The 14,545-nt window shown below is 41.3% G+C and overlaps 1 protein-coding gene and 1 long non-coding RNA gene across 5 annotated transcripts in view; one reads left to right on the forward strand and one right to left on the reverse strand.

The window, feature by feature from the left end:
- LOC138761772 (uncharacterized) overlaps positions 1 to 11,913 on the reverse strand; it is a 49,495-nt gene extending 37,582 nt beyond the window's left edge. Inside the window, exons 1-2 of the long non-coding RNA XR_011356499.1 lie at positions 11,856 to 11,913; positions 10,576 to 10,657 (exon numbers count right to left, since the gene is read on the reverse strand). This is a non-coding gene — a long non-coding RNA (uncharacterized lncRNA). The remainder of the gene's footprint in view (positions 1 to 10,575; positions 10,658 to 11,855) is intronic.
- LOC138761771 (diacylglycerol kinase beta) overlaps positions 1 to 14,545 on the forward strand; it is a 618,073-nt gene that overhangs the window by 467,530 nt on the left and 135,998 nt on the right. The window lies entirely within an intron of this gene.

A 14,545-nucleotide genomic window follows, 5' to 3' on the forward strand; every position in this document is an offset into this window, starting at 1 on the left:
GAACACTCTTGTGCTTCTCTTTCTCTCATTTGTTGGGGCCACCACCTAAGGTGGCCATTTCAAAGGAGGACATGGTCATAGGTTACCATATATATTAAATGGTATTGCACAAACAACAAATACAAACACTGTGACCACATCCTCTTTTGGAATGGCTACCCTGCCTCTGAGGGCCTTTATGGCAGACAAAAGTGGATGAATTTCGTGTCTTACTGCATTTTGTGTATTAGCACATGACAATAAAGGTATTTTGAATCTTACTGTACGGAAATGACTGAAGAAAGTACAGTACAATTCCAATTATCTGAAATAGTCATGAACGGGCCTATTTTGGATAAATGATATTTTTGGATAATTGGTCATTTTTTTTTAAAAACAGCTCAGTAGCAACAAGTAACAGTGTTTAAACAACAACAAACAAAAAAGGAAAGGTTTTTTAAGCATGAAATAATGTTTAATTCTCAACAAAAAAAAATCTGAATAAAATAAGATAAATCCAACACCAAAAAGAAATTATACTTTTCAAAATTCCAAAAATTTTTCAACTTGTGGCATCAGTTCGACTCCGGAAAAAAATCAGATAATTGAGGATTTCTGTTTTTGACAAAATCTTCAATTATCTGAAAAAAATTTTCAGAGCTGAACAAACATCACCTCCAGATCCAACTGAGGATTCTGGATAATCCAATTTTGGATCATCAAAGTTGTACTGTAATTGATTGGAAACATGTGACAATTGGATTAGCCAGTTGATTAATCTTCATTTTTACTTCCTGTTGTCAACTGTGCACAAGTACAGTGTGAAGTTTCACAGCATTATGAAGTTTTGAGACATCCCAAACCATGTGAACTAATCATGGTCCTTCTGTCTCCTATACACACAACCCTGCACATATCTGATGCATTCTCAAAGCATTGACGCTCAGGCAAATTCGTATAATCATAGGACCAGGACAGGAATTCCAACCAGGAGAGAGGAGTTCTGGAACACTGTTTTGCTTTCACTTCATGCACATGTTTTTTTAAACTACATCCTTGCCTGGGGGCTAGGTTTAACTTCCTGTCAGAAGCCTAAGGAAATTTGGAGATTCCTTGAGATTCTTATTAATTTTTACATATGTACCACAGACTGTATGTATCACAGCATGACACAAGAACTACTCCTCCCTAGACCTCAAGAAACTGCAGGAAGTTGTGAATGAGGCTCTGGCCATAACACAAAAAAAAAACCCTCCAACTCCACCTATTCCTCCCACTGTCTCAGGAAAATAGACAGTGTATTAAAGGATTTATCCTGAGCTAGTCACATTCTCTTCTCTCCCCCCACCCTCCCAACCCCTCCCCGCTCTTGTTGTGCAGAAAATAAATTATATAACCATATAACAATTACAGCATGGAAACAGGCCAATTTGGCCCTTCTAGTCTGCACTGATCCAAGTACCCTCCTCTAATCCCACTTACCAGCACTCTGCCCATATCCCTCCATCCCCCTCCCATCCATATATTTATCCAACTCTTTCTTAAATGACATAATTGACCCTGCCTCCACCATCTTTCCCAGAAGCCCATTCCACACAGTAACCACTCTCCGAGTAAAGAAGTTCCCCCACATGTTACTCTTAAACCTTTGCCCGTCAACTCGCAACCCATGACCTCTTGTATCCATCTCTCCTACTCTCAATGGGCAAAGCCTTTCCACATCAACTCTATCTATCCCTCTCATTATCTTAAACACCTCTATCAAATCCCCTCTCAGCCTTCTACGTTCCAAGGAATAAAGACCTAATTTGTACAATCTCTCCTTGTATTCCAGATGATGAAACTCAGGCAACATTTTTGTAAATCTTCTCTGCCCTCTGTCTATCTTAATATCCTTCCTATAAATCGGTGACCAGAACTGCACACAGTACTCTAAATTTGGCCTCACCAATGCCTTGTACAGTTTCATCATTGCTTCCCAACTCCTATATTCTATGCACTGATTTATATAGTCTTCTTCTTTGGCTTGGCTTCGCGGACGAAGATTTATGGAGGGGGTAAAAAGTCCACATCAGCTGCAGGCTCGTTTGTGGCTGACAAGTCCGATGCGGGACAGGCAGACACGGTTGCAGCGGTTGCAGGGGAAAATTGGTTGGTTGGGGTTGGGTGTTGGGTTTTTCCTCCTTTGCCTTTTGTCAGTGAGGTGGGCTCTGCGGTCTTCTTCAAAGGAGGTTGCTGCCCGCCAAACTGTGAGGCGCCAAGATGCACGGTTTGAGGCGATATCAGCCCACTGGCGGTGGTCAATGTGGCAGGCACCAAGAGATTTCTTTAGGCAGTCCTTGTACCTTTTCTTTGGTGCACCTCTGTCACGGTGGCCAGTGGAGAGCTCGCCATATAACACGATCTTGGGAAGGCGATGGTCCTCCATTCTGGAGACGTGACCCATCCAGCGCAGCTGGATCTTCAGCAGCGTGATTTATATAGGCAAGCATACTAAAGGCCTTCTTCACCACCCTTTCCACATGTGCTCCTATCTTCAGGGAACAATGCACCATTATTCCTAGATCTTTCTGTTCCACTGCATTCTTCAATACCCTCCCATTTACCACATATGTCTTGCTTTGATTATTCTTTCCAAAATGAAGCACCTCACACTTATCAGCATTAAACTCCATCTGCCATCTTTCTGCCCACTTCGCGAAGCAGTTTAAATCCCTCTGCAATCTTTGAAAACTCTCTTCATCATCCACAATTCCCCCTATTTTAGTATCATCTGCATATTTACTAATCCAATTTACCGCCCCATCCTCCAGATTATTAATATATATGATAAACAGCAACGGTCCCAATACCGAACCCTGAGATACACTGCTTGTCAGCAGCCTCTATCCTGGCAAACAATTATCTACTACTACTTTCTGGCACCTTCCTTCCAGCCACTGTTGAATCCATTTGACTATCTCCAAATTAATAGACAAGGACTTAGCCTTCCGAACTAACTTCCCATGTGGAACCATATCGAAGGCCTTACTGAAGTCCATATAGACAACATCCACTGCTCAACCCTTATCAACATTCCTAGTCACCTCTTCAAAAAATTCAAAGATTGGTCATACATGACCTTCCACGTACAAATCCGTGTTGAGTGTCCCAGATCAAACCCTGTTCCTCCATGTACTTATATATACTATCTCTAAGAATGATTTCTATCAATTTACCTACCAAACGTCAAACTTACAGGCTGATAATTGCTCGGCTTGCTTCTCAAACCCTTTTAAAACAAAGGAACCACATGCGCAACACGCCAATCCTCCGGCACTATACCCATCTCTAATGACATTTGAAAAATCACTGCCAGAGCCTCCGCTATTTCCTCACTAACTTCTCGCAAGGTCCTGGGGAAAATCCTGTCAAGACCTGGAGACTTATCCACCTTTATATGTTTCAAAAACTTCAGTACTACCTCCTTCTTAAACACTATATACCCCCTTTGCTTCCTTTACCCTGTACAGTTCAATATCCATCTCCTCAGTAAATACTGAGGAAAAGAAATTGTTCAAGTCCTCCCCCATCTCTTTTGGCTCCACACACATTTGTCCTTTCTGATTCTCTATTGGACCAATTTTATCTCTCACTTTCCTTTTGCTATTGACATATTTGTAGAAACCCTTTGGATTTATTTTCACACGGCTTGCTATAGCCACCTCATACCTTCTTTTAGCTTTTCTAATTTATTTCTTCAGATTCTTTTTACATTCAATATAGTACCCAAACACCTCCTTTTTTTCCCTCTTTTTTATATTTATTGTAGTACTCCCTCTTTTTTCGAACCAAGTTTCCAATATCCCTTGAGAACCATGGCTCTCTCAAACTTTTGACCTGACCTTTCAACCTCACAGGTTTATAAAGATGTTGTACTCTTAAAATCTCTCCTTTAAAAGACCCTCCATTTCTCTATTACATCCTTCCCAGAAAACAAATTGTCCCAATCCATCCCTTGTAAATCCTTTTGCATTTCCTCAAACCTAGCTTTTCCCCACTCAAAAACCTCAACTCTGGGCCCAGACCTATTCTTTTCCATAATTACCTTGAAGCTAATGGCACTATGATCACTGGACCCAAAGTGCTCCCCCACACATACCTCTGTCACCTGACCCATCTCAATACATGGTACCTCCATGTATTGATGTAAAAAGCTATCCTGCACACATTTTACAAACTCCAACCCATCCAGCCCTTTCTCGGAATGGGTTTCCCAAACAATATTCGGAAAATTAAAATCCCCCCACAATCACTACCCTGTGCTTATTACAAATATCTGCTATCTCCCTACTAATTTGTTCCTCTAATTCGTGTTCCCCATTCAGTGGTCCATAATACACCCCTATAATTGTAACTTCCCCTTTCCCATTCCTCAATTCCACCCAAATAGCCTCCCTGGATGAGCCTTCTATTCTATCGCACCTAAGCACCGCTGTAATATTTTCTCTAACAAGTAGTGCAACCCCATCCCCTCTTGCCACCTCCCCCCCCCCCCCCCCCCCGGGGTTCTATCACACCTAAAGCAACTAAATCCAGGAATATTTAGCTGCCAGTCACATCCCTCCTGTAACCATGTTTCACTAATCGCTACCATGTCATACTTCCAAGTGTCAATCCATACCTTCAGTTCATCCACCTTCCTTACAATGCACCTAGCATTAAAATTTATGCATTTCAGAGATCTCCTACTTTTTACTTCCTTTATGCCCCTATCTTTACCAACTCCTCTCTTATGATCTTTTGCCATCGACCTCTGTCCATCTTCATATAGAGCATCCCCCTTTTCTATCACCTGCCTTTCCCCCTTCAAACACTGTCTATAAGCTTTCTCTGATTACACTCTAACCTTCTCCTTGCTGTTCTCCTTCATTTGGTTTCCACCCCCGCAGCCATTCTAGTTTAAAGTCTCCTGAGTAACCCTAGCAAACGTCCCCACCAGAATCCTGGTCCCCCTGGGGTTCAAATGCAACCCGTCCTTTTTGTACAGGTCACACCTACACCAAAAATGGTCCCAGTGATCTACAAACTTGAATCACTGCCCTTTGCTCCACCCCTTCAGCCACGCGTTCATCCTCCACCTCATTCTATTCCTGCTCTCACTGTCACGTGGCACAGGCAATAATCCTGAGATTACTCCCTTTGCGGTCCTTCTTTTTAACTCTCTACCTAACTCCCTGTACTCACTTTTCAGGACCTCTTCTCTATTCCTCCCTATGTCATTGGTATCTACATTTACCACAACTTCTGTCTCATCTCCCTCCCCCTTTAGGATGTCCTGGACTCGAACTGCAACATCCCGGACCCTGGCACCAGGGAGTCAAACCACCATCTGGTTCTTCTTGTTCTGTCCACTGAATCCCCTGTCTGTACTCTTGACTATCGAGTCCCCGATGACTATTACCCTCCCCTTCTTTTCCCGACACTTCTGAGCCTCAGAGGCTGACCCAGTGCCAGAGGCACAGCCACTGACGCTTTTCCCAGCTGGGCTGTTTCCCCCAACAGTACTCAAAGAGGAGTACCTGTTGTTGAGAGCCACAGCCATAGGGGTCCTCTCTACCACCTTACTATTCCACATCCCTCTCCTAACTGTGACCCACCTGTCGTTCTCCCGTGGCCCTGGCGTGACCATCTGGCTGTAATTCCTATCTATGACGACCTCACTCTCCCTGACCAGAGCGAGATCATTGAGCTGCAGCTCTAGTTCCCTAACACGGTTCCTGAGGAGCTGCTGTTCAGCACACCTGGTGCAAATATGGAGGTCAGGGAGGCTAGAAGACTCCATGACTTCCCACATCTGACACAGAGAACAGCAAACTGCTCTCACACTCATCCCTTCTCTCTCCTCCTTCCTAAAATAAGTAGAAATTACTAAAGAATATGAAAGCAATTAAACAGTCTTAACTTGACAAGCTCGACCTCAGCCTCAGCTTGCCGAAGCCTCTTGAACCAAAGCCTGAATTCCCAAATCCTTCCCTGTCCATTCCTCGCTGGCCGCTCTTTTACCTTACCCTCTCTTTATTTGCCCTCTACCAGTTAACCCTGTCAGTCACTCCTCACCCCGCCTCCCCGGATGCCTCTGAGCCCGACTCCGAATGGCTCCCTGCTCGACCCACTATGCCCGAGCCCTAGTAAGTACTTTAATTACAGTACTTACCTCTCCTCTTGCCGACCTCCTGCTCCTCCGACTCTTCGACACACAAGACCCGACCACTGGTAAGTACAAGGTTATGTACTTACCTCTCTGTCAGTCACTCCTTGCCCCGCCTCCCCGGATGCCTCTGAGCCCAACTCCAATGGCTCCCTGCTCGACCCGCTAGGCCCGAGCCCTGATAAGTACTTTAATTACAGAACTTACCTCTCCTCTTGCCGACCTCCTGCTCCTCCGACTCCTCGACACACAAGGCCTGACCAAGTACAAGGTTATGTACTTACCTCTCTGTCAGTCACTCCTTGCCCCGCCTCCCCGGATGCCTCTGAGCCCAACTCCAATGGCTCCCTGCTCGACCCGCTAGGCCCGAGCCCTGATAAGTACTTTAATTACAGAACTTACCTCTCCTCTTGCCGACCTCCTGCTCCTCCGACTCCTCGACACACAAGACCTGACCAAGTACAAGGTTATGTACTTACCTCTCTGTCAGTCACACCTTGCCCCGCCTCCCCTGGACTTCTTTTGAAAATATGATCTCCAGATTCAAGAAGAGTTTCATTCCTGCTGTTATCAGACTCTTGTTGGTAAAGGATGATGCCCTAGTAAAGTTTAACTGTACCTTTCTGTACACCTGGCATTCTTTGAATAACTGTAACACTAAACCCCACCCTTCTGTTTTATTGCAGCATTACTTCTGTACTTATGTGTTGATTTGCCTCGATAGCAAGTAGAATAAAACTTTTCACTGTGTACATAAACCACAAAAAAGAGAATATAGCAGTTGGGACCAAGACCCAGGAATAGATCATTCAGAGGTCGTGGAATAGATTACAGAGTGGGGTGGAACAGCAAGGCAGAGATGGGTGCAATTGATTTGCAGGACAGAGGAAGTGATGTGTTCTTGGAAAGTCTGTGATCACTGGTTGGAGGTCCAATCCTTGGGATCCAATAGTTGCAGAGGCAGGAGTCTGATTTTGGCAATTGATGTTGATATTGTCTTTGAAGTGTCCAAACATGAAGCAGCAATAGAGTGGTTGGTTGGACCTTGGAAAACACTTCTACTCCCCCTCTCTTGGCCCATCACCCAAACCATACCTACCTCCCCTTAACTACTTGGTGACCTGAAGTCCAGGAAAGCCAACACTAGTCCAGGGATTTATTTATGTACCAATCATTTAATTGCATATTTTTCTGCAAAATTCTAAGTGGCATTGGGTCTTTAATTGGCAGCCCAGTTATTTACTTAAGTTCTTGAGGAATACAATTTGTACTGGTATATTCCTTTTTCTCTTTTTAGCATTGGGGACAAGCTTTGCATGTTTAGCTTTCAACAGATCTCATGTAAATTTGGAGGGATTGAAAAGACCTGTCTCTTTTTAGCTAATTATCTTTCAACTTCAAAGGAAAATTTACATGTTATTTAAAATTCTATCACTTGTTTTGAACATTTTGTTTGTAGTTCCAGGCAAGGGGCCCAGACAATCTTTCCAATGTTTTATTTATTGGAATGTTTTTTTCTCTCTTTTACCTCAATTTAAAAGCTAACTACAAAGAAAGGATTGGCCTTCACAGAGTGAAATAAAACCCAATCAGCCATCATCAAATGTCCTGCTTATTTCAGGGAAATTTGCTTCACATTTATACTTACTCTGTTTACTTTACAACCACCATTAAGAGACAGTGCAAATTAAGCTTTACCTAAGCTTTAAAAAGGTAGGCACCAATTCTTTAGTCAACCACTGCTCCACAGGTCATATTTAAGGGATAACTTTGTTTGTGGTACTGAATGTTTTTAATCCTGAATCATCCATCTCAGCATCATTGCATGTATTGTCAATCGGTTAAAAAAAAGTTTCATAACTGCAACCCATGGTTTCTTTTAGAAGAATGAATGCGTCAATAACTACAAAATCTCGTTGTCAATTTTTGTAAATACCAAAAAGTGTAAGTTGACTCCGAAGTACCAATTCTGCTAACTGTAAGAGCTAATTTCCAATCTCTATAAATTTGTAGAATTTCCCAGTTCTGACCTGAATGTTAACTTTGTTTCTCTGCCCACTGATGCTGCCTGTCCTGCTAAATTTTTCCAGGATTTTCCTTTTTTGTGTCAGATTTTCCAGCATCTGAGGATTTTTAAAATTTCCATTCGATACAAATCTTAACTTGGATTAAGACGATTTGTAGAAGAAAAACACACATCTTAGTTTAACTTTATATGTCACAATATACCTGATATAGTGGGAAGGGTTCTTCTGCGACTAGACTATAAGTTATCCCTAACATTCATACAATTGTGTAAAGAGTGCAATTTACAGAGTACAGGGTTACAATGAAAAGGAAGATTAATTAGTGCCAAGTAAGAGTAGCATGATAAAACTGTCATGAGGTCTATTAAGGAGCATGATGGCTGTGGGAAGAAACTGACTTTAAGTCTTTTGATGTGTGCTTTCAATGTTCAGATTTCGGTCAGAATATGTACGTTGTACCCTGATATTCTTTTTCCTGCAGGCCAGGCCCAGGCAGAATTTCAGAAGTGCAAAAAACCTGTACTCGAGAAAAGATACTGTTTCAAACTAATAAACCCTTATTGTACTAACAACGGAACAGCAATGGGAAATTAACCAGACAATGGTTTTTATTAAACTATTAATGACATTACATTTCTTACTTATCTCTAAACTTAACCCCACTATGTGCAAATGTAAATGTGTGTGTGTCTGTGTGTGTGTTAAAGTCCAAAACCATTACAGTTTAAACTTGATTCTGAAAAAGTCAAGTTTTAAAGTCCAGTTTTAAATCACAGTTCAGAAGTAATTATGAAGCACTTTTAAACATTTTATTTTCAGTTCTCTTTAAACTCACGAGTCGTTTGATGAGCTGTCTTCCAGAGAGATAGTCTTCAAACAGGAGTGACCATTTTCTGGACACAAATGAGAAGTGGTCTTACTTATTTAAAAGCCACTTATGTTGTATCTCCTTTGATAAAGATAATACATGTCCTGTCTTTCCAGGAGGTCAAGTTTGCTGTCTTCTTCCGTTTTCTTCCATGATGAGGCTGCACTCTTTATTTTCAAAAAAGGAGTCGGAAAGTGGTCTCCCTTTTGAAATCCACTTTTTATGTATTCACCTTTAATTAGGAGTTACACATAACAGCACCTATTCTGGTTACTGTAATTCAACCCTGTCTTTCACAAGGATCCGACTTCTGTGTGTCCCACAGGGTCTTAACTTCTCAACTGATTCAAAATGTCTGAATTTGTCAGTATATTTCTCAAAATCATATGGCATTACATCATCAATGAGACTATCTCAATTCTTGTAAACCATGTGACCATATACTTGAATTTTTAACAGTTTTAGTTTCATTTCTGCAAAATCTCTTGCCTTTTCCAAAACCACTCCAAATCCATAACAACCTCTGACTTCCAAGAGGGTTAAGTGGTTTGGTTGGTTCCAGAAAGTGTAATGATCCTGTTTTTGTTTGAAACAGATGGCTTCCTTCAGCAACTCTTATTGAGTACTTAGATACTTCAGTTTTTATTGAAGCAAAGATTCCTTTAGCTCTGTCTTTCTAGATGCTGCCTCCAACTGAACTCCTTCTCTGATTCCAATGTTATTTTGCAAATGTGCTATGACTGAGCCTATACCAGCCCTCAACTAAATTACTAAGAATACATATACAATATTTTAACTCTATAATTTACTTTACTAAGACAGTTTTTACTTGAAATATAGCTTAACATTAACCTAAATATTAATATTAGCACAGATCCATTACAATACAAATACATAAGGGAGAAATATAAACAAAGAAAGAAATATAAACAAACTGAAATGCAGCAAATAAATATTCAATAATAAACAAGTCTCTCATTGAGTTTCTTGTTTGAATCTGATGATGGAGAGGTAGCAACAGTTCCTGAACTTGGTGGTACAAGTCTTGTGGCAGCTATGCTTCTTTCCTGATGCCAGTAGTGAAAACAGAGCATGTCCTGGATGGTTCGGATCCTTCTTGATGCTGCTACTCTTTGACGGCAGAGTTCCATGTAGATTTTCTCGATGGTGGGGAGAGTATTGCCTGAAATGTACTGGGGTGTGTCCACTACATTATTGCAGGGCTTTCAACTCAGAGGTATTAGTGCCCCCATACCAGGCTATGATGTAGCCATTTGGCACACTTTCCATGCACATCTGTAGAATGAGGCTTTTGATGTCGTACCAAACCACCACAAACTCCTGAGAAAGAAGAAGCAATGATGTGCCTTTGACACATTGATTCCCACATGTGTGTTCAGGGTGTGTAAAGTAGCTTTCATTTTGTTGGTTGCCCTACCTAAGCAACAGGGGATGTGGATGGAGTCTGTGGAGAGGAGGGAAGTTTGTGTTATGTTATGAGCATTTATTACCTTCTATAGTTTCCGATCTTGAGCCAAGCAGCTTCCATACAACACAGTGTTGCATCCAACAAGTGTGCTTTCAGGAGTGTACCTGTAGAAGTTATGGAGGGACAAGGGAAACACACCAAATTAGTCTTCAGAGCATATAGAAGCATTAATGTGCTTTATAACCATATAAGAATTAGAGCACAGACCAGTTCAGCTCTTCTAGTCCATGCCAAACATCTTCCATACCTCTTTCATCCATATACCTATCCAACTTTTCCTTAAGTATTAAAATCAAACCCGCATCTACCACTTCAGCTGAAAGCTTATTCCACACTCCCACCACTCTCTGAGTGAAGAAATTCCCTTAAACTTTCCCTTAAACTTTTCCCCCTTCAATCTCAAACCATGTCTTCTTGTTTGAATCTCCCCCACTCTCAATGAAAAAAGCCTGTCCACATTTACTCTATCTATCCCCTTCATAATTTTAAATACCTCTATCAAATCATCCCTCAATCTTCTGCACTCCAAGTCCCAACCTGGTCAACCTTCCCCTGTAACTCAAACCCTGAAACACAGACAACATTCTTGTAAATCAATCTCCTCTGCACTCTCTCTATTCTGTGTATATCCTTCCTATAATTCGGTGACCAAAACTGCACACTGTATTCCAAATTTGGCCTCACCAATGCCTTAGACAACTTTAACATGACATCCCAACTCCTGTATTCAATACTCTGATTTATGAAGGTACATCTGTAGAATTGTTTTTGATGTCATACCAAACCTCCACAAACTCCTGAGAAAGAAGAAGCAATGATTCTCGTGTGTGTGTTCATGATGTGTCCCAGGTCTGATCACTGGAGTTATTTATTCCTAAGAATTTGAAACTATCTGATCTTTTGATTTCAGCACCATCAATCTGGACAGGGATGTGGACTCTGCTCCCTCTCATGGAATCAATGATCATCTCCTTTTTCTCTAAGTCGAAGTTCAGATTTATTGTCAGTGTTCATACATGACATCACATACAACCCTGAGGTCCCTTTTCCTGCAGGCCTGGCAGAATTTCTCCTATTGGCAGAAAAATCAGTTTAAAAAAAAAACACTCAGGAAAAGATGTGAATGAACAAAACAGAGAGAAGTAAACAAGAAGGAAGAGCCAAAAAAAAACTGCAATATTGAAAATAGACATTCAATAATAATGTTCAAAGTAAGAGTCTTTAAATAAGTCTCTGAGTCTGATGATGGAGGGGTAGCAACAGTTCCTGAACATGGCTCTATGAGTCTTGTGGCAACTATACCTCTTTTCCTGACGGCAGCTGTCAGAACAGAGCATGTCCTGGGTGGTGTCGATGTCCTTTATGGAGTGAATTCTGGTGCCTGTGATGTCACAGGCTGAGTTAACAATCCTCTTGTTCTGAGATTTGGTGCTTCCATACCAGACAGTGATGCAACCAGCCAGAATACTCTCCATAGTACACTTGTAGAAGTTTTCAAGAGTCTTCAGTGACGTACCAAACCTCCTCAAGCACCTCCCAAAATATAGCTGCTGGCGAGACTTCTTCAATGATTGCATCAATGTGGAGGCTTCAAGATAGATACTCGGAGATGTTGACACCCAAGAATTTGGGTTAAAGGGCCTGATGATGTTTTTATTTAAATCCTGTAACCACAGAGGTCTGTGCCCAAGATGGTGGTGCCTATGCTGGGCAATGGACCTCTGGGGGTGGAGGGGAAGGGTTGCATACCCCGAGTGAGCAATGACTGTCGCCGGGAAGTAGAAACGGGGAGAACACCCCTTGTTGAGAAGGAGAAGCATGGGAGATGATCATGGCAGTGGACCAGCAAATGGCTCAGCGGCTGCGGGCTGTTGGTGACTTGTGGTTGACCGACTCAACAAAGATGACATGTTGATAGAGAGTGGCTCCTGGAAACCAGGTATCAGAACCAGGATTCAAGTGAGTGCTGGGCTTAAGAAGGGTTTGTGAAGGTCCTTGGGCACTGAAGGCTTCCTGATTGCATCAGAGGTTTGGATCTGGAGCTTGGGTTGACGACGGTTTGAATTGGAGTATTTGTGGCTACAGAGGCTGCGAGAGCACTGGCGGTCCAAACATTAGAATGAAAACCCATCCTGATCTTTAATGTGAGTTTTATTTGTTTCATCAGATTCACACTAACTTCTAGATTGACTATCATTGGTGAAGTTTTAAAATGCTTCTTTGAATTGGTTAATCATATACAAACAATTGATACATTGCTAAAAATCTAACAAGTTATTTGAAATTCTTTATTCCAAATGGGAGTTCTGCTCTTGCCTTAACTACCTCATTCTCTCTCCCTCCCTCTCAGTCTCTCTCTTTATCTAATTTTTTCTCTCTCTACAATAAGTCAATGTCTGCTAATCGTCAAGATGTTCGGTTCCAACTGAACAACTCTGTGTTATTTTTTTTACCAAATATATTGAGAAAACAATGCAATATTTACTCTTTTTTATTATTAGCTCAGAAGAGTTTTAGCCAGTCTTACCATGTTCCATCAGGAAAAAAAAATGAATATCAATGCTGTCAATTTTACAGTTTCTATTTTTAACTTTCTTTTCGTGGGCTTCTTAATAAAGATTCAAGTAAATACGTAATTTTAATTATATCATGTGCAGTACATGATCTTATAATGAAAAGAATAGAAAGTACCAATTAGTCTTAGTGAAGATATTTCTAACATCTCAACATGTGAATGATCCCAGGAAGTAGTCTAATTGAAGAAAGCAAGTCGCTATGTTGAATGTAAAGATGTAAGACTCTATAAAAAAAAACAACATATTATGTGCATATTCAAGCAGAAGCTCTTAGCGCATGGTTTCACATTTCTGCCATTGCACGCTTAACCTCCAATGTAAAGTAATCTCAGAGGATGATGCATTAAAGATGCATGTATGTAATTACAGCCTGTGCTATTGAGATCTCTTTGATATCCCTGGGAAGCAGTGCTGACTGTCCAATTTAGGTGCTTGCTTGTTGCTTGCCTTCAAAGGCAAAGCTGCATTAAAGATGTGAAGAGCTTTTTAGATATGACACAATACATTAGTGCTTAATATTCTCCTATTGGTCATGGAGCAGAATAATGTATTGGGATTGATGAAGCTAATAATAAAAGTACACTGAAAACAACACTTGGTTTGATGCCATTGTTGATCAATTCAAATTCTCCTTCTGAATAAAGTATAGAACCATATATTATTATTTTCAAGACATATAAAAAGTGCAAACATCAAAATGAATTATTGTTTTTCTGTTTGATGTAGTGTTCATTATGAAAATGATCTTGGATTGCACTTTCAATCATAAAAGATGGCTTCGTTAACTTAGAGCACTTGCATTGAAAGCTGAAATAAATTGTGAGCTGAAACCATTAGGCAAAATATCAGAGAGCTGGTACGATGCACAATAGGGGCAGCACAGTTGGTGCAGAAATTAGCACAACTCCTTTACAGCGCCAGTGATCGGACCAGGGCTCGAATCCCGTGCTGTCTGTAAGGAGTTTGTACTTTCTCCCCAAGTCTGCGTGGCTTTTCTCTGGGGTCTCTGATTTCCTCCCGCCATTCGAAACATACTAGGGGTGTTGGTTAATTGGCTGTAAATTGGGTGGCACATAATCATGGGCCGAAATGGCCTGTAACCGTGCTGAATGTCTAAATTTTTTTTAAGTAAGAGTTAGCCCCTTGAAAAGAGGTGACAGAATTGGATTAGGAAGGAGACACATGTGACTGTAAATCTAGAACTAAAAGCAAACTGGTGGAGGAACTGAACAGATCATCAGTATCCATGGAGGAAAATGCTGAAACCCTGCTTCAGGGCTGAGAAAGGGAAAGAAAGGGCAATATTAAAGTGAAGAGGGAGAGGGGTCAGAGGTGGACTGATGAGGGGTGAAGGATGACGGACAGACAGAGTTAAGTGGGGGAATGTGAGAAGATAGAACAGGCATGAAAGATGGA

The sequence above is a fragment of the Narcine bancroftii genome, chromosome 4 (genome assembly GCF_036971445.1).
Source record: "Narcine bancroftii isolate sNarBan1 chromosome 4, sNarBan1.hap1, whole genome shotgun sequence".
NCBI lineage: Eukaryota > Metazoa > Chordata > Chondrichthyes > Torpediniformes > Narcinidae > Narcine > Narcine bancroftii.